We start from the raw sequence: 22,721 nt of genomic DNA, 5'->3' as shown, positions 1-22,721 counted from the left end.
GAGGGGTATACACTGGGGTAAGCAAGGTGCAAAATTGTGAGGGTGGAGCCGCGAGAACCCCTTCGCGGGTGACGTCACATGGCCACTGCTGCATCTTATGCATTGTCTAGATCCCCGCCGAAGGAGCTCTCCCCCAGTCATCCCACCCAACCCCCGAAAAATTTCCCCAACTTTTGAACTTAACTGTGTATATGTGAGCTTTTGCAGTACATAAAAGTTTGCCCACTTTTTGGTGGGCGGAAACGCGGTGAAATTTGCCATGCGTCGTGCTCGTAATTCTACGTGCATGCGCTGTTGGGATTCTTTTAGGCATTCTCACCGGGTCACTGTACAAATGCATACATCACACTGAAAGCTCACCCATGTGTTGGTGAATAAAAGCCCAAACGGTGTCAGCAATGAGAGAAAATAAAAGCTCATCGATATATGTAACACTTCCACACTTGCGCGCGCACCAAATTTCCTTTGGCAGTAGAAAATATTTTCATGTTATGTAAACATGCTGCAAGGGAATGGCCTGCAATAAATTTTCTTCAAGCCCTTCGATTTTTAGCAATCTTCAGCTGGAAAAAATAATTCTTTGACAAAAAAATCACATTCAAAATCTCCCAATAAAATCCATATAGCAGTTTATCGTAAAAAAAAGACCGTTCATGAGGACTAAAATATCAAAAAAGCTCACAGCAAATTCTAAAGATGAAAAAAAAAGCTTTGCAGGAGACAGTGCCCTGCATAAGAAAATGGCAAATGAAAAGCATTCAATTTCATTTGTGGAGCTCTTTTACAAACCATCTTGAACATTGTTTATGTACAAGTGGATGTCTTTTTGTCCGTCACATTGCAATTTTCTTTCACCCCTTGCCCCCGTCTCTTTTCTTCTTGCTTTTGCAGAAAAAGCTCTCCCTTGTTTGCCTTTTACTTCTCATTCAATAGAGCGTCTAGGTCATGGTTCAGCGATTTTCCTCTCCATCCGACCCATGCTCACACATATTTCTGCCATTTGATCGAGAGTAATTGCAATTAGATATTTTTTTCCAAGTAATTAGGATGTAACTTTTCGCTCTATTTTATTCGGAAACATTGCAGGAATTGCTGAAATATTTCCTACTACCTGTGCAGGGACCTTTAGAAATCTGCACTATTAGATTTCTTCGTAAATATTGAATCCCTAATAAAAAAAAAGTGTTTAACCCTTTAAGGACGAGAAGGTCGAAAATTGAGGGTCAGAAAAAATCATTTTTTCTAAGTTTTTAGGGCAAAATACAACTTTAGAAGGGCGTAGGAAAAGCTTCATTTTTGGGTCCCCGGTGACCCAATCGTCCTTAAAGGGGAAAGAGGTTACATTAAGTTATTAGGTATTGGGTAAAATAGCTTTGAAAATTAGCTTACTGAAAAGTCTTTTGTTTTTTCCCTAATTTATTTTGATTAGAGAATAAATAATTCAAATCTAAACCCTAATTTATTAAATATCTGTTTTCAGATTACTCAGTACAATGCAATAGTAAGAGCATTCATTGGGTCAAGCGGTATAGTAGTACCAGTACCTTTTCTACGCGAGTTCAAATCTCCCTTTATTTAGGTCACCAGGAATTTTTCTGGCGTTAAAGGTGTCCGAACTGCATCCTAGCTTCACGGCATTTGATTCTACGGGGCATGGGACTGAGAACTCTACCCCTGTATAAGGAAAAATAATAATGAATGTCCGAAACTCAAAACAGACTCAAACTCAAACCCAAAATAGTTTTAAAAGTCACAGAATTGATTTTCACACAAGATTACTTATCAGTTCATAACCAGTATATTACCTGTTCACATTTATAAATCACTCAAACATTGCCCAAAATACACCTTAGCCTTAGAAGTAATACAATTGAATTTCGGATAAAAAATAGTTATCGGTTCGGTTACCGATTAATATAGATTGTAATCGGTTCAGACTATCAGGAATTACAAGACCTTTTCTACAAATCCAAACATGATACCGTTCGGTTGGGAAATACCCTTTCTACAGCCTTTTTAACCTTTGACCTTCAAACATTAGTTATGAATCAACGGTATTTTCGTATAAAGACCAAATGTCCTCCTGGATAATCTCTTAAACGTATTCAAAAATGAAAAAAAAGTGTACTAAGTGTTATCAAGCAATCCCAAAAACATGGATTTGCATTGTAAGGGCCTTAACAAACCTGAGGATTAGCCGAGAGGCAGCTTAGTGTAATTATATTCGAAATAATGGTTAAACCACATATCCATCATTTTCAACTAAGCCGTCTCTCGGTTTAAGTCTTAAGGGTGTCGAGGGCATAAGGGAACGGGGTGAATGAGGGACATGTGCATGATCCCAGAGACGACTTACGCAAGGATCCAAGGTCGTGAATCTGTATTTCTAACGGTTTGGCCTCTAGGCGTGGTAACGGTTGAATAAACGGACAGACGGACAAACAGCATGACGTCAAAAAATTTGTACTTCAAATTTCCAAAATTCCACTAAAATATGAGTCCTTAAGGAGAACGCCTAAAATTAGCGGTTCTTTTTTGTGAATTTTTTGAGACTTTGCTAATCAATCGATCAATATGAAAATTTCAGGGACTATTGAATATGTCTTGATGAACACAAAAATATTTTTTAATTCAATTTTTAATACATAATGGCGGCACAGCAATGAGCGAACTGAGAGTCAATTCTTTTTTGAGGCGCTTTGCGGCGAGCAGTGGAACTGGAGTAAAATTTCCATCCGATTGACTTGAAATTTTTAGGACAGGTGCTTAGATAGATTCTCCAGAGAATTGGGAAATATTGATTTTTGCAAATTTTGACAGAAACTTGAAAAAATCATGGTTTTTGTCTAAAAAATTGGCTAAATAAATAATATTCACAATAAATGTAATTTAAAAAAAAAATCGACACTCAGTCCGCGCACTGCTGTGCCGCTATTTTGTATTGAAAATTGAAATAAAAAATATCTTTGTATTCATCAAGATATATATAACGGTGGCAGCCAAAATCCCGAACGCCACAATCCAGAAAAGGCCAAAATTCTTAAGGCCAAAATCCCGAATATTCAACATCGGAAAAGGGATGAAATTATACGAAGGAAAATGTTTAGAATAATTTCCCATGACACAGAAGATTACCCTTTGCCTCCAGCAAGCGCGGGTGCATTCAAGGGAATAGCTATAACAGTTTTAAGAACTCGGGATTTTGACTTTCGAGATTTTGGACCATTCGGGATTTTGGACCATTCGGGATTTCGACTGTCGGGACTTTGGCTTTCGGGATTTTGACCGGATAACCCTAAAAATGTTATATTGATCGATTGATCAATAAATTCAAAAAAAAAATTAAGAAAAAAAACTATTTTACGCATTCTCCTGGATATAACGCCTTAAGGGTAAGAAGTCGAAATAAATATATACATATATATTAAACTCAAAATCGCTGGATTATATGTACTGCTCCTTCTGTCGAGTTAGAGCAGTAAAATTCTCTAATTCAAACGAAATGCATTTCGATTTTTGTTATTATAAGGATTCAAGTACTGCTCAAGAAATATGAGTTTGTCTTTTACGCTTTACAAACTTTATAGCGTAAAAAAGAAATTTCATAGCGAGAAAAGAAAAACTATCTCCTGAATTGAGAAAGATAAAATTATATACATACATATTTACCATAATATGCAAATGAGTATACTTTTTCTAACTAGTTCAATTAAACTTTTCAGTAAATTAAAAATATTCCTCAAAATGGGAAAACAATTAGCATTGGGAAAGCTCAAAATTTCATGAAAAACATTACTCAAGTATTCCTACCCAGACTCACCCCCAAATTCCTCGATGGTCACCCAATGAGAGTCAATCTTGAGTCAATTTTCTCTCTGTTTTGTGCTTTTCCTCTTTCTCTGAGGAAATAAAAGGAAAATATTTGCAAAAGATGTACTACTGGGAATTCTGTGAGGTCATGAAAATTGGAAAATAATTTCTCTCCACTTGGTCTATTGTGCCGCCCCAGAGCTTTTTTTTCCTCTTTGTTCCTTCCTTCACAGTACCCAGCCAACCACCCGCCCACCCATTTTCTATCAATTTAACTTTTATTTTCACTCTTTCCGTGGCGAGAGTTCACGTCAAGTGTTTTAAAGCTTTGGCCATAATGAAAGTGATGTGTTCAGGATTGGATGAATAAATTAATATGCAAAACTGTCCAACACCCCTTATGATGATGTGTGGCCTCCACATTCTCCAGCTTGACTCAAGTGATTTCCAAGAGAGTTTGAGGTGGTTTGGGGCAAAGAAGAAAAAATGAATGCGCGGGGAAGGTAACGAAAAAATGAGGGAAAGATGAAGGAAAAATATGGGAGGTTGGGAGTGGATGAATTCCATTAAAATGCAAACCGTTTCCAACATAAACTTCAACCAACCCCACAGAACCCGGGTTCTAAAGTCTAACGGGGCAAGTATCGCTGTAGAAAAAATCCTGCTTTTCATGTTCACACCGTTTTTCTTTCTTTTTTTTTCTTTTTGTTTGTTGTTTTTTTTTTTATTCGTCCTCTTCCAAACCCTGTCCTCTAACCAGCAATTGTTATTGCTCGATCTCTCTTCGGCGTCCAATTAAAGAAAAGCTTTAGTGCAATTGATCGATTTGATGAATTAAGGATTACTCATAGTACTGGAATCACACTGAAGTCATTTTGATGAAGAATTTGACGTTTAATCGATAAATAGAAGCATGGCTAGTATATCAGAGATTAGGGTAGCACCTCTGATCGTTAGGGCCTTGACAGACATGAGGATTAGCCAAGAGACGGCTTAGCGTAATTATATTAGAATTAATGGTCAAACTACATTTCCATCATTTTCCACTAAGTCGTCTCTCGGCTTAAGTCGTAAGTGTGTCTCGGGCATTAGACTGATGATCATTGTAGCTTTTCACCAAAATATAATAATTCTAAAAAATGAACCAGAACATTTTGGTCATTTTAATACAATGTTTAGCTTTCAATCAGCTTTCATTTTACAGTGAAAAATGTGTTCCTTCAGACACTTTAATGTTTTATATCGGACGGGACTTGAATTTACTGAGAACTGTGACAGTTGCGACGGATGTGGCGAAACTCAATTGTAAAAATTATTCTCTGCTCTTCATTATACTTATCTTGCGAAATTACTTCATCACTTATCTTTCTTTATCCTTTTTGATGATTAAACATGAAAATTTGACTGAAGGAAAATTAGGAATTACATTTTACTGATGTTCTTAAGAAATTTTCGGGAATCGAACAAATTATAATTAATAAATTAATATAATAAAAAATAAATTATTCTTCTGCAAGCCATTGTAGAAGAATCTGGGCCTCGGGACAGACAGGAGAAAGTAGTTTTGAAGTTCACTGCAAGTAACAAAAGTCAGTCCTCCTGAAGCAACGGAAGACTAACAGGCGTGATCTTCTAACCTGAGTGTCCAAAGTCAGCGACCTCGATTGAGACGAGTGGTTGAAAACGAATGAATGAATGAATTTCTCTACTTTTAGTGTCAATGCACTTATTCAATTGTCGAAGGAACTTTTCGTTTGACTAAAAACAAATTTTGAAATCTTTACAAATAAACTTTATCAAAAGAATGGAAAAATATAATTTCCATGGAGATAGATTAAAATAATTTTGAGAAAACTTGAAAATTTAGAAAAAGTAACGATTTTATTACTCTTTGTTCTAAGGACGCTATTAAGAAAAAATATTTGTTCTAAATCAAGCACGAAACGAAGACTCTACGCCTTGGCTATTACTTGTGAATTGGAGAACGCGAGAAAAAGACGTAGAAAAGTTTCCATGTAGTCGATGACATAGAAAATACTTGCAGAGTATTGCACTCACTTTGAGCTTTTCACACCAAAGCTCTAGCCGTGAAAGATCAGAATGTCGATTGAGCGAGCAGTGGACAAAGAGAAGGATGGCAAATTATGACTTCATTTTAAGTATATTATATTTTATGTAATTAAATCATTGTGCTCAGTTCTGAAATACACCCTAGCCGGGCATTCTATCATGTGCATGGTAATTTATTTGCAAAATACTCAGCAGATATTTGCGAATTCATTCTGCAATTATTGTAAAAATTCACGATGTTGACAAAATAAAATGGAAACTCGAAATGAAGTATCCTTTCATGTTTTTTTTCCCTCAAATGTAAAAAAAAACTTTCAGTGTACTCAAAGTTGTACTGATAGAATTGTAAATTGATTTGTGGGAGGTCAGTTTACTCTTCTAGAATTTCCCAGTTGAATTGGGTTTAAGGTTTCGCAAGAGAAGTTATTTCAATTTCCCGGAAATTTCCACGTGCTATTGTTTACTGAATAGCACCATTTAGAATTTCATAAGCTCCCCGCCTGGAACACTCTCAATTCGCGAGAGAAATCACTTTCGCACGAAAAGAATGTCGTCATTCTTCAGTAGAAGTAAAGTTAGAAAAGTGTTGGAGCTTAAGGAGTGTTTGCGCGCTAAGAAAGACTTTCAACTTCAATTTGTAGTGTATTTTCTTATTAAATTTTCGAGGACAAAAATGCGGGAAAAACTCTCTTCTCTTGAGCTTTCGAAAAGTTTGTCTAGAACAAGTTTCTCTTGTAATGAATTTCAAATGAATGTTGTTATTTAATCATTTTGATAACTTTTATACTGAAGATTTCAATTCTTCTCAGTTAAATCCACAGAGAACAATTTGAAGTGATTTCAAATATTTCAAAAGAAGCTTCTTTTCAATAAAATCATAGATATTTTTCGTGATTTTAATTAAAATTTTGGTCTGTAAGTTTATCAGTGTTGGTCACAAAAGAATTTTTAGGATTCGTAAAATTATAAAAAGTTTTACTAGTAAAACCATTGGAATGGTCAATAAAACTGTAATTAAGACAATTAAAAAATTGAATTTGATCTGCAGAAAGGAAATAGAATTCCGTCAATTGAAAAGTATAATTCGGAAAGTAATAAATATAAAAATTTGGACAATAAAAAATCTATTGTGGTCAGTAAACAAAGTCAATATTGATCAGTAAAAAACGAATACACTAGTAGGAATATTAATTTTGATCTGTTAAAAAATCAATTTGGTCAGTCTAAAAAAAATGAATTTGAATGACATGGATATGCTTATAATTTGGGACAGCTTGTAAATTTGGACACTTTGAAGGCAAAGTTAAACACTACTAAAATAAATGGAGTACAGTTATGTAATTTTCTTGGAATATTTAATGATTAAAAAAGACGAAGAAAAGTTGCTCTAAAGTCGATGATATAGATAGAAAATACTTGTGGACCATTGTAGTCACTTTGAGCTTTTCGTACCAATGTTCTAGCCGTAAATGATTAAAATGCCGATTGAGCGATCGGTGGATAGAGAGAAAAGAGTAGTAAGTTTCTTTAAATTCTACTGACTTAAAAGATAATAGAAAATACATAGACATTTAACTTTAGGATCCACTATCCTTAACTTTTAGATTTCTAAATAGGTGTGATTATGAAGGGTTTACCTAGAAACTGGATGGTAGTATTCAGGCCAAAGCACGTTAAAACTCGTGCAACATATGGAATTTCCTTTTAAATTGTAATAGAAATTACTAACAGCTGTACTGATAATGTGGTAACACTAATCCCGCTCATTCTTGGCGCCATGATTACCACTTTTGCGCCAAAAAAAGAAAAACAGAGTGAAAAAATCACTAAAAATAGTAAAATTCAATGCAGGATAGTAATTACTATCCAGAAGAGTAAAATTTACCATCCCTCTGTTGTTATCGAGGTTATTGTGTCAACATCTTGGAATATCTCAGATGATAATGCAGCGATTCTCGATATGCTTCGAACAACTTATAGGAAGTAGTGGCACGATCGGAAGATATTTGACTGTGATACTCGTGTGAGAAAATTTCGGTTGCGGTCGCCAATATTGGAAAAGCATTCTTTTAAACACCTCCTCTTTGGTTTTAAATCTAATGAATATCAAGCAGGAGAAGGGTCCGATGCAATGGTCCCAGGCTTTGCAAAGTGCTCGAACTTAGATACTTAGATACTATACATCAAAAGTACTTTCGTATCATTTGCCATTTCACCGGTTATCAACCGTTTTAAACCGATTTGTAAATCACTCGAAAGATCCCACAAATTAATTTTAAGAGTAATAAAATTGATTTTTGAACAAAAATTACTTATCGGTTCATAACCGATTTATTACCGGTTCACAACCGATTTGAACCGATCTATAAATTGAAAACATTGCCTAAAATGACTTAGGACTAATATCATTATTTTTCGTATAAAAATTAGTTATCGGTTATGAACCGGTTCCATGTTCAAAACCGATTGAAACTGGATCAGTTTTCTCGGAAATTCCAAGACCTTTCCATCGAGCCCCAATGACCTTATTCGTCTGTTAAATGCGCTCTCTTGTATCTTTTTAACATTTGACCTTGAAAAACCGTTATTAGGAATAAACCGTTATTCAACGGTATTTTTACACATGGCCAATTGTCCAGGGTACTTTATCCAAAAATGAAAAAAATCTCACTACGCGTTTTCTAGCAATCCCAGAAAGAAACATGATATTGGAGGGGGAAAATGTGGGGCATGTTAATTATCTTTAGATCGACTTACGGGGGGAGGCCTTTAGGTCTCAAGTCACTATCTCTAACTGTGTGACCTCTCGAGCTGGCTACAACCGGACAAACAGCATGACGACATTTCTAGATATCGTCTAAAACGCGATGATTTGGTGGTCTCCAAAGGGTGGACGGTGGAAATTTTGGGGGTGTGAAAAAAATAGATTATATTGCTCTCTCCGTAGAGTTCGAGCAATAAAAATAGTTTTTTCAAGATTTTTCATTCTAATATCCGGTTATTATAATTTACCATCTGCTACTAACCGTATGATAGTAATAGGCTGCACATTTACAACTTTCGCCGGGAGATGGCTTAACGTAATTATAATCGAAAGAATGATTAGACTACATTTCCGTCCGTTTCCATTTAAAAAGTCAGTCAAATAGGCAGTAAATTCTAAAGAAAAGCATGTATATTCTACAATTTTTGATTGTTCGATCTAATATTCCGTTTGTTGTGTGCCTCGGCTATTAAACTTTTGTATGGAAGATGGTAAATTTTATCATTCTAGTTTGCTCATCTAAAAATGCTCATCTAGAGCATTTTTAAAATTGGAACGTTTGATCTTACATTTTGTCATAAAATGCACAACATTTTACTAAAATCAAGAACGTAATATGTGATTTAAAAGTGAGCACAAAAATATAATATTTTTACATGCTGTACAACGTAACTTTGAATGCAGAAAGTATTAAAAATAAATAAATTAAGAAAATAGTAGTAATACTTATCGTAACTATAAATGATATATTTTTCAGATTTTTAATACACTGAGTGAGGGAAATCCGAAAAAGTTAAAATAACATTTCGGAAATGTTAATTTTACCCTGCAGTTTTGATCCAAAATAGGAGTAAATATTACCATTTTTAGGTGTATTAGGAGTTAAAGTTACCCTTTTTCATGTTAATTTTACTCTTCAAAAAGTGTTAAATTAACATTAAAAAATGTTGATATATTTTTACACCTAAAAAGTGTTAAAGTTATGAGGTCAAAAAGTTAATCGCACCCTCTTTTTTTCCTCAGTATATTCATAGGGTCGAATGAACACCTCTTCACCAGGGAACTCCTATTGATACTTTTGTCAAAATGTTGAAATTTATTAACCATATCTAATAAAATGAAAGTAATATGGCGTTTTTTCATTAATCTACGTTTTTCGATAAGGATAAGTGTTCAAATTTCGTATTTCAAATAATACAGAGTAGGGAGTCAATGGCTCCGTTCAGTTAACCTTTCCAAGAGACAAAGCCACTCCAAAGCCAAATCAAACCTATTCGAAAATCTACCGGAACCCTAAAGTGTAAGTTCATTTACCCACCGCTTTAGCGCTGATTATTCTGCCATTTCGAATTTCGATATTTTTGACACCTCAATCGTCAACAATGTCAACCATAGTGTGCAAAAGTTTGCTGCAAAAAGTGAATTTTGTGTAGTTTTGTGGAATTTCAGGATGGCAGAACGTTTTAATTGCAATTTTATTAAGATAAATGTCCATTTCATGAACTTACTCACTTTTGTGTAACTAGTCGGTTTAAACGTTCGAACTTCCAACGGTTTTTTAGGTAAGTTCTCTCCAATATACCTTGCAATCGGTAAAGGTAAAACCTCAACCGGAGAGAGTTCTCAAATCGGGAAGGTTATTACTGAACGAGATGAATAGGTCCTGACACGAGTTCTTAAAGTGTCAATAAGTGTTTCCTTCACCCTATTTCTTTTTGGTTAGCTGAACCATTCACAAGAACTAAGTAGTTGGAACCAGTTTGGTACAAAAAACTTCATAATGTTGAAATGAAATTTTCGCGTGACCGTTAAATATTCAAAATGTTTCAAATATAAGATCAAACTTAAAGCTCTGCACATAAAATCTACATATATAGTAGTGTTGTCAAGAATGCATACCACCCCTGTTACATCTTTAAGTAAAACATCAATGTAACTGCTGGTGGGAACTGTTGGTGGAGTTTTTATCACAATATTGTTATTGCAATTGTTGTTATTATTGCAAAATGTGGAAGCAGATGCTTTTCCTTTGTGCACAATTTTGGCTACTCTTCCCTTGCAATTCGTCCGTGTCTTCAAATGCTCTCACGGGGAATTTGTTTGCGCTTCTGTAAGTAAATTTCCAGGAGCTTTTCTCCTATATTTTTTTTCTCTCCAGCATCAATCCCCTACCCCGGTGAAGCAAATTCTGTGGAGGATGTAGGTTGGAAAATTGAATTTTTCCCGTGCTGCTTGGAGAAAGAAAGAGTAAATGGGATTGAATTTGTCGGCATTTTCCGTGGCAAGATGTGAGGCTTAACTGATGTCTTGCAATTAATTTTAATGTCAAGGAATGGAGTGTTAACCAAACATACACAAGAGATTTGTGAATTTTCCATCGAAGATGGATATTGTTAGTCTCAACACTTGTACTATATTTGGATAAAATCCTCTCCCAAAAATTTTCTACATGCACATAAATTTCACCAATTAGAGAAATCGCTATACTGAATTCTTCGATGGTGAAACAGCAATTTCTCTAAATAATTGTTGTGAATTTAAATGATAAATTTACTCACACTGGCAATATTGAAATAAATGTGTAATTTGTCGTATTTTGCTCAAAGTTACGCTCACATTACACGCAGTTATTATTTATCATATCGCAACAGGAAAATTTTACGCCGATGAATATTATGTGATTTGCGTGATGACTCCAACCATGGTAAAAAGTTGAATAATGGTAGAGATATTAATTTGGGGAAAATTGATATTGTTGAACACTTTACTAAATAAACCCATTTATTCTTCTGTAAAAAAATACTCCCTTTGTTAAATCATAACTTTAGAGAGTTCAGTAATTAAAATACCCAAAAATTAATGATGAACCGAAAATGCATTCAACTCTGACAAAGTTCTAAAAGAAGCATGAAATGAAGTCTGATACCATTTAACAAATGGCAGGACAACAAGGTTACTCGCTCAGACCCTTATCCCTCATCCAGCCTCAACATCTCACATTTCCCCGGAAAGGGTCTCTTTGAGAGAAATCATCGTCATTTTGAAAGATCCTGTGATAGTATTAATATGAAGCAATAAATCGTATGCAATGTGAGGTGTTTCATTTCAAACCGTTGGCGGTGAAAGACGACTCAATTTGTGGGAGAATCGCTTTCATCTGCCACCCATTTGCATGTTTAACACGATGCTTTATGGTTGTTTTTTTGCACATAACCATCCTTTCTCATGCGCTTTTCCAAGGATGTAATTGAAAGGATTTATCACGTTGATTTTCGGTAGAGATGCATTCATTTTCCTGATTTTTCTTATGATTGCAAACATTAATCTTGCAAGGGCTCCTGAATTAAGCACAGTTTTTAGCTGACCGACAATTTCAGAGATTTTTTGATGGTGGAGCCGACCTTAAGGGCCTTGACAGACATGAGGATTAGCCGAGAGACGGCTTAGCGTAATTATATTAGAAATAATAGTTAAACCAGATCTTCATCATTTTCCACTAAGTCGTCTCTCGGCTTAAGTCGTAAGTCTGTCTAGGGCATAATAGTTTACTTGATCGTACGAACTCACCGAATACGTACATGAATTCGTAGTAAGACCTATACGAGATAGGACGTATGTCGCGACCCCATTCATATCAAAGCCCAGTTCGTGAATATTTAATTAATAACACAATTCTTTTATATGGAACTTGCAATTGGTACAGAGAAATGCCGCGAAGCTAAGCATTTCCTCCGCCACTGAGTCAGTTCCAGATTGGCTCTTGTACTAATTACATCAATTTTCAACAAAATATTTTAATTAGAAGGGCTGTTTGAGTGTCATTTATTTGAACCCTTACAAGAAAACCAGCTAGAATGTTTTTCCTACGGTGCAAAATCAAAGGAAGATCCGACTCGAAGGACCAGGAGGGGAATTCTTTAACGCTCTGGCAATGCCATATGACAAATTGGGTTAGAGTCTCAGAAGAGCTTTTTCGAAAATGCGATTCTGTAGCCGTGGCATTGCCATATTAGCTCACGTGACATTGTCACAAGTCACATATTTCAGATTTCTGGTAATTAAAATGACAATGAATGTTGTTAAACAAATCATCCAAGACAGACTGTATTTGCATTGTGGAGAATTACCTATAAATATATTGTGGTGTTATAAATCTGTCAGGGACTGTGTGTTTCTTGGGCTTCCTTCTACCGTTTGTGATATTCACGTACCTGTGGTAAACAATAATTTCTCTGTGATAGGATTCTGTGATATCTAATACCCTCTTCTTCCTGCCCAGTTTACCTGGAAATATATATTCCTTTATTAAATATCTTCAACAGTGATCCGGAACGTAGGCGGCTGGATTTTCCAGAAGACGTTTCCTCGATGACCGCCAAATGCCCTTCTCCAAATCCACTGAGGCAGTGAAACACAATTATCACCTTCACCAATTATTTATTTACACCAATTTCTCCACTACTAGACTGAACACAGTTTAACTCTACGTCACTGTCGTTTTTCTGTAGTTTGAACTAATATTTAATTTATAATTCACAAAATAAACTTATAACTTTTTCTCTCCTCACGTCTCTGTGCAAAATCAAGTCTCTTACGTAACTCCCATACTCGTTCCCCTTATTCCCCTACTTTCTTTCCAGCTGATCTCATTCACCACTTTTTCCTCTTTCTCTCTCCCTCCATGCATGTTCAAAATCCAACCGTCTTTTGTCTCTTATTTTTAAGAGGTCTTATGGAATGGAAATTCTATACATGCATAATATCACTAAGTAAAAGCATTTCATTAACAAATCAATGAATTGCATTTTCGAACTCATATGCTATGACAAAAAAAGCTCGATTGGTATTGTCAGGTTTCGAACTCACGCGTGACAATGCCACGAAAATTACAAAATTCCCCTACAGGTAACAGACAAGAGTTAGTCACATGTTCAACTTAGAATACAACGTCTTTTTCTTGTTTTCTTCTTTTATTCTCTTATTCTTTCTAACTCAACCTACTTTTTAAGTTACTTCTTCAAGTTCAAGAGCCATTTTTTTTTCAATTTGTCTTAAAATTAAAACAGATTGCTTAAAACCCTTAGAGCAGTCCTCTGCAAAATAACTTTAATGTCATAAGAATGCTTCAAGATTGGTTAAAAGAAGTGTACACTGTTATATTGACTTTCACATCTTCAAGAAGAAGTATTGTAACCTGAAAATAATGTAAGAAATATTCGTAATATTTAAGTATTTTGACGCAACATGTACTTGGGGAAGTAATTTACTTAAAATTCTTCATTTTGACGAAAGATTCTCGTAATCTGTAGAGATCTCAAAGCAGAAAAATTGTCCTAAATTTCAAAGCTTGAAGGTTTTACATTTAGTACGCCAGCACCGTAAATCGTTATTTCTTACCGTTTTCCTTAGAGGTCTGCTAATAAGTAACCTCCATAGACAATGACATAAGATATTCAATATCAAAAAAATCATTCTTTAAGGATGCTTAAATTATAAATTTGAGCAACGTAACATGAGAGTTAACCCTTTAAGGACGAGACACTTTTCACTGACTGAAAATCAGCAATAAAGATAAAACCGTAAAACAAAATTAATGAAATGTCTTACACACTTACACCTAACTTTATAAATCCAACAGATTCTGATTCGGTGTATTTCTCGCCTCTTTGGACGATAGGGACAAAAATAGCCCAAATATTTTAGTAATTTTTCTGACAATAACAACATATGTGCATAAAAATTTTCATTCTTATGAAAAATATTATACATTGTATTTATATTTAGTATCAAGAGGTTTTTGCTTACAAAATAGCCTCTAAAATAATAAAAATCATTCATGAATACGCTGATGCGGTAATTCCTCATTTTTGAGATTAAATATTTACTATATCGGAAATAGTTGGAGATTTGCAAAAAATATCTTAGATTCCTTCAACCTTCTATTTTACGATTACGTACAAACATAAGAAAGAAATGACATTATAGTCAAGAAAAATTATTTTCTTTATGGAACACAGGCGTTTCAATCGTCCTTGAAGGGTTCATGGAATTTTTTGTAATACTCCAATCCAATTGATAAAATGACAAGGCAAAGTCGAAGAAAGCACAATTTTCCCACCTAAAAATTTCCTACTACTGAATTAATCGCCTCTTTGAGATTCTTATTTTGAGAATTTTCACTCCTTTGGAGAAAGGAAAAGTGCTGTGTAGTGCGATTCTTTGTGATTGACAGTGTTTGACATGGAAAATAGTCCTATCAAGTGTGACTTTTTTTTCTGCTCTATTTAGGAGCACGAGGGAATTTCATGTTGGAAATCTCATGATGCCTTCCGAAAATTCTTGGCAGAGCATTCGCGATGGAGGATGGCGTGAGATGGTATGAAGTCAAGATGCTGGAAAATAACCTGTCAGTTAGACACGATTCGATGGTTGTTCATCTATTATTTTTCACTTCTCGCATCCTCCCAGGAATGTCTCTTTTTTTTGCTGCGGCTGTGAGACATTTCCACCCACATCTTCTCCATATCTTACCATCCCCATGACTCCCCAGAAAAAAATTATGCTCAATTTTTCAGGGCAAATGAAATAACCATCAACGCATTTCGGACGATTTTCAGAAACAGAGACACCTCGAGAATTGCAGGAGGTATTGGTGAGTTGACTTTGGAACATCCATGTGTCCCCACATCATGACAGTGTGAAAACCAAACCAAATTACATCGTGTAATGACCATGTCATTTGCTCTCCCTTGTGCCTGCTAAATAACACATTCCCCCAAAGTTGGAGCCGACCAGATTCTAGTGTGTGTGGCATATCAATGATAATGACGATGATTCTGATCTGAAACATTCAACATCTCACCTTGGACTCACCCCATACCCACAAAGACAAGACCTCAAACTGTGTGCGTCTGACACGATTTGCTGGGTGAACGTGCGTGAGAGTATCTCAGTCAATTTTACCCAGTTTAACCCTTTAACCTTCAAACCGACGTGCATTACTAAGGTAAGCAATGCAAAAGTAAGGGCGCTCATTTGGTTTAAAAGTAGAGCGCTCGCTCTAAAGTGCAAGAGTCTCTGATTATATATATTTTTTGAAGATCAACAGCAATGCTGGAATTGAAGATGTTCAAAATGTGTCCAGTGGACTTCTCTACTCTTAATTTCATACGACAGACAGCCTTATCCCGCAAACGAGGTGACCGATTTCCTCCATGCAATATTATCCCAGAATTTATATTGCTGAGAGTAAAAAGGAGGGACCATACCTGGGCAAGCAGCTTTAAAGACGTACACTTAACTTTTTTTTCAATAATGTTTATTGGCTTTTTCTGTATTAGGCATTAAGCCTCTATTACAACCAAGTTTTTACAGAGTGTGAATGGTACAAAGAGATTACTTTCAACATAACGGTTAATTGGCTTGAGCTTGGGCTTTTGAGTGAGGTTAAAAAGTCACATCGCGAAAACGGCCTTATTCCATGTCCGGTTAATGACAATAGGTCTAGACTAGACTTTGCGGAACATGGGTACCCGTTTTGTAGGTGCAACGTGATATGTCGGATAATGAGGTAGCATCAAATGGGATCAGAGCAGACGCAGTTAGACTTTGGCTTACACTGAGTGAGAGAAATCCGAAAAAGTTAATATAACATTCCGGAAATGTTAATTTTACTCTGCAGTATTGATCCGAAGTCGGTGTAAATATTATGCTTTTTAGGTGTATTTGGAGTTAAAGTTACCCTTCTTTCATGTTGATTTTACCCTTAAAAGGTGTAAAATTTACATTAAAAAATGTTGATATATTTTTACACTTAAAAAGTGTTAAATTTATGAGAAAAAAAGTTAATCGCACCCCCTTTTTTTCTCAGTGTAAGTGACATCATCAAATTTGGCCTTTGACGGTAAAGCTCTATGAGTTTTACCATATGAGTTCTACCATATGAGTTTTACCGCAGTATGACCATTTTCGCTTTTAGGCTATAATTCTTGCAAGCAACATATGTATGTTTACTATACTTGAAATACAGTTGATCAAAATTGGATTCACCTGGAGGGGAATTCTGTAAAGCTCTGGCAATGCCATATGACAAATTGGGTTCGAATCTTAGGAGAGCTTTTTCGAAAATGCGATTCTGTAGCCGTGACATTGCCATTTGAGCTCACGTGACATTGTCACAAGTCACATATTTCAGATTTCTGGTATTTAAAATGACAATGAATGTTGTTAAACAAATCAACCAAGACGTACTGTATTTTCATAAAATTATCAAGTAAAGGCATTTCATTAACAAATCAATGAATTACATTTTCGAACTCATATGATAAGACAAAAAAAGCTCGATTGGCATTGTCAGGTTTCGAACTCACGCGTGACAATGCCACGAAAATTACAGAATTCCCTTACTGAAAACACTTCGAATTTTCAAATACGATTAAAGTAGTTGCAACCGGTAGGGTGGAGTCATCACTTATGGACAATGTACATTATACACTTATGGGCAGCTTTCAGTAATCTTAAATTTTTTTCTAAAACAGATTTAAAAAATCTTAAACTTAGCATTTCATGATGTTATTAAGAATTTTGCAATATTTCGGAGTCTGTTTAACTTAAAAATGCCAGCGTGTAACATCCATAAGTGATAACTACTCCCTAATTGATCTCTCATTATTAAATTTAAGTTTTCGTAATGGACTCCATAGATTCTAAGAGCGATTTTTGTCAAAAATTGTCTTTTTTAAATTGATATTCCCGCTTTCAATGATATTGTTTTTTTTTACAAAAAGTTGCTTCCAGCAGCGTGTAGAGACCTTTACTCTCATTCAACTTTTTGGATAGTATGCAGATAAATTACGGCCTCTTTACACTAGAAAAAAATTATGTCCATATTGAAGTAAATTCCCTACGCTTGCGTTGGAAAAACTCTTCAATGGGCATAAAGTTCTCTACTGCGTGGAGGCCATTATTCATAAGTCTTATTCATAAGTATTAGAATGAATAAAATAAAATGTGTGATTATGAAAGAATTACATCAAAAAAATTAATAGGGAAGAAAAATTCACGAGTTCCAGACTTTCGTTAAAATTTCTCAGATTGTTTTTTAGATTACTACTAGCTTGGTTCATTATAAAACATTTGTACTATATTAAGTATATTAACAATGATTTGTTATAACGGTTATATATCCAAATCTAGTCTTAAGAATCACACTAGAATTTTTGTATTACAGAGGTAATTACATTAAAAATTGGTATTTAGCTCTTGTGTGAGATAATTCTGAATTTGGGATTTAGAGATTTAAAAATATAAGAAGAGAAATAAAATTCGCTTTTCCAACTTAAAAAAAAAGTTTGTTTTCTAAATTGAACTTAAGATTCTGCACGTTTTGTTTTTGATCATCCCAAGAAGCACGTTTTTCACTACAACTCGTAGTACTGATGTGGAAACGTCTGCAAGGGGGACAATTTTTCTCACGAAAAAAAAGCGCAAAAAAGAACTGAAGAAAAGATAAAATTGGTGTGGGTTTCACTCTGTGTATTTGATTGATTTCCTTCGATTTCTTGTAGACAGAAATGATTAAGTAATGTGCTTTTGGTATTTGTCTGTCTGTCAGGCCACCACCAAAATCCTTTTCAATAGATCTCCCTCTATTCCCATGCCCCAAGTAACATCATCGACGTCGCATTGACATTGCGGCGGTCGAAATGATCATCTATAATGGATGCACTCTGTGTGATTGTGACTTTCTGACAAATTGATTTTCCCACTTTTTTATTATATCTCTTTTCAGTACTCTGGTCAAGTTCATACAAGCCCTTATACCGCCACAATTGAATCAAAAAAATAATGGAAAATTCACACAACTCTTTGTCATTCGCGAAAATGACAATTCATGAGACAGGAAACATTTTTGCTCCAGATGTATCAAATCATTCACCTTCGCACTTTTAGCGATGCGTTTGTTCCGGAAAGTTCGAGGGGGACACCGTTGCTGTGTAGCATTTCAAAAAAAGAGGGTGTTCGCTCAGTTGATTCATCAGAATAAGTTCCGAAATGTTGTCTGACGCATTGAGTTGGTTGCTAATTTTACGCTCGGTGGATATGTCAATTCATCAACTACCCAGCTTCCTCCCAAGAATCATCGACTTTATACACGGTTGCAGCAAAAATGCCATCTTCTCGCCCCAACCCTTAAAACACAACGGGATTATGTCTCCCAGGGCTCACAGTATGGATTTTCGCAGTAATTCAATTATCACTGTTACTCGCTAATTTGGAGGCTCGATGACAGTGAAATTCACAAGGTGGGACGCGCGAATTAAAGGGAAAATCTCACTCGGCTTGACAACACGGATTTTCGTCAATTTCCAGCAAAATGTGAGAGACATTGCGACATGAATTGTGTATGATTTCACACGACAGAGTGAAAGTGATACCTGTGAGTTCTTCTTATGGAAAACACGAAAATTTCTAGTAAATTTTACATAAGACATCAGAGACATTTTTTTCACATTCAAATTTAAACATTTTCACAGAACGATACTAAATGCGTAGAACGACATTTACCATGGCTTTAAGGGTTAATATGTGAGAAAACTGCCTAGAGTTTGTGGTAGTTGAGATTCTTTATCGGCAGTCTAAAAGTACATGCACCCCGAGGGCTTGCAATTCCAATTTTAGCGTGTTTAAAAATGGCTGAACGGTGGGTTAGGTGATGGATCTGACATCACATACTTCTAACTCCTTATCGATATTTTTAAGTTTTGCCGAAAACTGTTTGTCGATATCTCTTTTCGTTATCTCTCCAGAAGATACTACGACAGACGGGACATCTACGACAATACGGGATTTTCGTCTTTATACGAAAATCTCGTTGACGAATTATAATAACTTTTCAAGGTCAAAGATTAGAAAAGCACTAGATAGCACATTTCTCAACCGCATGGGGACATGTTTAGGTTCGTTGGAAAGGTCTTGGAATTCTCAATAAGACTAAACCAGTTCAATTCGGTTGTGAACCGATAATGCTCCGATTATAAACCGATAAGTAAATCTCGTCCGAAAATCAATTCTGTTACTCTTAAAACTATTTTGGAGAATCTTTTGAGTGATTCATGAATCAGTTGAGAACTAATAAATTGTAACTGATGCGAAAGTTTTTGCTTGCTTTCTTGCTCTCTCTTTTTGACTGGCCTATCCTCAATGAAATATAAAACATATTGTAAAATCCGTAACATACAACCAGAGAAAGGACATTTCCACCGTTTAGTCCTGGAGGTTGGAATCAACGCTAAGACGGCGGTGGCCGCATGGGGGGTGGGAAAGATCAAGAATGAGATGAAATAAATTCAAAAAAAAAAAGTTTTAAGATAAAGTATATCACGATTTTGAGCAATTCGCAAAGCCTAAGACGCTTTGCCACCGCCTTTGTTACAAATGGGAAACTTTTGTAAACGAAGTCAACGTCTAGTTTGAAAACCATCTTACGCTTCATATGCCACAAAAGAGGGATCTGCCATTATCGTTAAAAGGCCTGGAGAGAGTTTTCGTGAAAATTGATCTTTTGACGAAATTTTGACATATCACTCTAAAGTAGTATGTACATACATCCAACTTCTTAAAAAAAAAGTTTTTGATGAAAATTGCTTGCAAATTTATAGATGCCTTATCATTAGTCTTTAAACTGTTGGAACGGACAGGTCAGTCGAAAGTCCACTAAGGCTTATAATAACAGTGATTGTTTAAAGAGAACAGTTCTGAATTTCTAAATACTTACACCTCTGTATGCATAAATTTTCCTATTAACTTTCGAGTAATTAGTAAAGCTCTCAGACCTAGTTTGAGGAAAATTGCAGTAAAGTCTCCTCAGAGAATGGATAACAACAACCCTTACTCCATTAGAAAGAATTAAACCAGGTGAGCATCCCAGGGATAGGTGGTGGGAAATGGTGTGGCAAAGTGGAAAGCGTTGGGAAAATCGCGCAAAGTGGTTCGGGATAGAAAGTGAAAGAGAGGTCCTTTTTTCTCCATGGAATTCTCATCAATATTGTTCGTCACTCAGGATGGAATCCCAGTGATTTTAATGGATTAAAATTGGAGAGAAATCCCCAAAGTGGTTCGGTGTTCCATCTTGAGCTGTTGATGATACTTTCGGGGGATGAGATGTGGGGTTGTCTTCTGATGACGTTTGAGGGTATGTATGTGGATATATAACAGTAAATTTAACATTTTCCATACATTTCGGGCTGCATAGGAAGCTCTGTTGGGAAGAGGGAATCGCGTGAAAAAATGTAAATTAACATTCCTTCTGACGTTCTTAAATGGTTCGGCATTTATTGCGAAATGTTTGCTGAGGCAAACCGTCTCATCCTCAGACCGTGATTCCTATTGCATGTGATTCCCTTACCCGGTGAGCTTTTGCCGCCCATCTATTTATGTAAATAAGCCAATTTAGCACTCCCATTCTCATGCACATGAATATGGTGATTAGATCGTCCATGAAAGATATGTCTAGTAAATCAATTTGCTTACCCATATCAAATTTTTCATTAAATTCTTGTCAGATTCAAAGTGAAACTGGAAATTTCATGAACTTCATCTCCATGGTACATTGTCTTCTTCATAAATCACGTCAAGTTGTCATTTTTTATTATTATTATTATTATTATTATTAGTATTATATATACTTCTCTATGTTCTTTTTTCCTATTTCTCTGCCATTCTCATTCATGTTTCTCTTCTTTGTTTCTTCTATTTTCTCCTATAACATCATCTCTTTGTCCTTTTGTCAAAGAGATTTTTTCCCCACATTAACTTTCACTCATGGGAAAATGGGCGGCAAAAGTTCCCAATTTTATACTATCCTGTCATCCTCAAACTATAATGGCTTTTCATGCATAAGAATATGCCACACCAAAAGCTACCATGGCGATTGTACTTTGAAGGAGCTTAGTCCTGATATGAAATGTCATCCTGAAGGATGAATTTCGAATGGATTTTTCCTCCAACTTCCGCCAGACGGAACTAAAAATTAGACTTATTGAAATTTTCTACCAATGACACCCTCTCCCACTCCAAGAAACGAACTTTTCTCAGACAAATTTAATGAAAGAAAAGAATGGGGTCCAAAGAAAGGGGACTATATATGAACAAAGTGCTAAAAGATCCAAAAGGACATACTGAAATATTTATATTTTCCCGCAGAGCCCGTAAATAAATTAAAAACTTTTCCAATATGACTGCAAAAGGCAACACCCAGAGTAACACCAAATGCGTGTTTGAGCACATCGACCAGTTGAATGTGTATGAAAATAATAAAACATGGGCAAAATGAAACTTTTCGAACTGTCTCAATTTCTCACCCAACCCTTATACGTTCTCATGTTGGGATGTTAGGGTATGGCAGGACAAGCCAAACACATTAGATATGGCTTGAAAAAGAATAAGAAAAATGTACGTATCTAAATTAAACTCAGGAACTTTACAATGAACATCGGAACAGAGAGGTGATAAAGGACCCATTCACAATTTTCTGTTCAATTTGGCAATTTTTGAGACATAACTTGCTTTTGAAATGCTGTTTTTTTTTTTTAGAAAACATCATTTTATGAGAATGGACGTACATAAACAATGGATTGTAGGGTAAAGTAATTTTTAACAGAATTTAATTTTAATCTATGTAATTCGCGCATATAGAATTTTTCTGTTCCAATAGTTATCCCGAGTTATTATAAATTACCATCTTATAAAGACATTTTTCTATATTGATCAAATATATTAACAATTAAATTGATACCTGCATACCTATATTATCGTTCTTTATTGATTCAATACACGAGAAAAGAGTAGTGTTCACGAGTTCAAGGATTTCGCAAAGTTTTTTTCCTGAAAATTTCTTCGTAAGTTTTCCCGGTTTACAAGTGGTTAAACCGATTTATAAATCACTCAAAACATCTCTCGAAATATCTTAGGGGTTATATAAATATAATATATTGGAATTTTGGATTTGATTTTTTTCTTATTTTATTAATTAACGCCCAAGTTATATCATTCACATTTAGTACTATACAATATAGAT

At 35.2% G+C, this 22,721-nt stretch overlaps 1 protein-coding gene across 15 annotated transcripts in view; it reads right to left on the bottom strand.

The window, feature by feature from the left end:
* Window positions 1-22,721, bottom strand: part of LOC129801532 (CUGBP Elav-like family member 4) — a 966,051-nt gene that overhangs the window by 545,873 nt on the left and 397,457 nt on the right. The window lies entirely within an intron of this gene.

This window comes from Phlebotomus papatasi, chromosome 2, assembly GCF_024763615.1.
Source record: "Phlebotomus papatasi isolate M1 chromosome 2, Ppap_2.1, whole genome shotgun sequence".
Classification (NCBI taxonomy): domain Eukaryota; kingdom Metazoa; phylum Arthropoda; class Insecta; order Diptera; family Psychodidae; genus Phlebotomus; species Phlebotomus papatasi.
The sequence above is the reverse complement of the archived record's forward strand: the minus strand, read 5'-3'. Positions and strand labels throughout refer to the sequence as shown.